Source organism: Cynocephalus volans, chromosome 3 (genome assembly GCF_027409185.1).
Source record: "Cynocephalus volans isolate mCynVol1 chromosome 3, mCynVol1.pri, whole genome shotgun sequence".
NCBI classification, from domain to species: domain Eukaryota; kingdom Metazoa; phylum Chordata; class Mammalia; order Dermoptera; family Cynocephalidae; genus Cynocephalus; species Cynocephalus volans.
Genome location: NC_084462.1, coordinates 50,424,056 through 50,425,731, shown reverse-complemented (window position 1 = coordinate 50,425,731; position 1,676 = coordinate 50,424,056).

Genomic DNA, 1,676 nt, shown 5'->3' with positions numbered 1-1,676 from the left:
TTCAAGTAAGCCTTTGCAAAGCTACTGAATAACCTGATTCTACAAAAGCACAGCAAAAAACATGAGAAGAGTTTGTTTAGCTATAGCAGCACTGTGCATCTGAGATTAAAATCTGTTACCAGAAATTCACTGTAATCCTTTCAAAACAGCTCTAGATTTTTCTGTTTGTTTTATCATTCAGATTTCACAGCTGATACCCAACGCAGAAATGGATGAATATTTTACATTTCACTTCTTTTAAGGGACAATTGATTTTGAACAGCTTTTGGAAGCTATAGCTCTTAGGAGTCTATCTCCAATGAGCTTAAAGTTCAATATCTGCTACTGATATAAATGAGTAAGTGTTATCGGCAACAGGCTCAGCCGCCTTCTCATACTAAAGAAAAATGACCCAAAAGTCCAAAAGTTGGTGCAAAGATTGGAAGCATTATTCAGATAACAGGCACCTGGGGGATGACCAATCTAAAATTATCCTGCCTTCTGATGCCTGTTCTGGGGCTTATAAAAGGGAAGAGGCAGGAAGGTGAGGTAGGGGTTTCATCCTGCGGGCAAAGAGGGAAGCTGGTCACAGGATCAGCAGAGGGTCTGAGTCACATGTTGTGGTCCATGATGGTCTGGGCACTTTGGCATCGTGGGGTATGCAGTTAGTGAATTGGTCAGCTTCAAGCCCCTGATGTTATCTCAGGGTCAGAGTCTTTTTATCTCCTACAGAGAACTCAAAGACAATAACCTCAGTCCAGCATCACTGGAACATAAAAATATCTGACTCTTACCTTTAACAAACATGGATGCAATTTTTCTTTAAGCAAGAAGGTGAGTTAATAATCAGCTAGGGAGGGATTCCTTTGTTTGCAATTGATTAGGAAAGGTAAGAAAAACAAGAAAATTTAATTTCAATTCTTAATTGTAGGTGCACAACATCTTTAGTAAATAAACATAGGAAGGTATAATGGGAAAAAAACAGAAATAAACTTTTGAAAAGGATCCTTTTGGGGCATGATTTCATCCCTGGGCAGTTTCAGCCTTTTGGTCAGTTTCTCTATTCCTCTGCTAATCTCAAGGAATTGATAATTATCAGTTCCTAAATTAATGCCTAACTGAAGTTTTCTGCTTGCTCTTAGTTAACACAAAGATGGCCATTCTCTGGCTAAAGTCCCTTTTCACAAGTTGGAGGAGGAAGAGAAGGAAAAAAATCTTTTTTTTATTTTGAGGACCTTTGAAAACCTTATTTCCAATCTCAGGTATAGTTATTGCTCAGCAATGAAAGGAAAAGATCTTGTAAATTTGCTCCTTTACTCAGCCCTGCCAGAATGAAAAAGGCAATCTTTTGCTGTCTCATGCCCTAGACTCTAGGTCACAGAGTCTTGGCTGCTAAATTAGCATGTCATGGGCACATTCCAGCAGGGTCAGGGCTCTGTAGGCCTATGCATCATTATCTTTTAGTCTCCTCCAAATCTCTCTCCCTTTCCCATATTGAATACCCTAAAGCCTTGCTCCTCATTCTTTCAAGGCCCTGTAGATCTGTTAAGAACAGGGGCTTGAGCTGGCTGGTTAGCTCAGTTGGTTAGAATGCAGGCTTGTAACACCAAGGTCAAAGGTTTGGTTTCCTATACTGGCCAGCCACAAAAAATAAAAAATAAAAAAAGAATTAAAAAACTGGGGTTTGATAGTCAGAG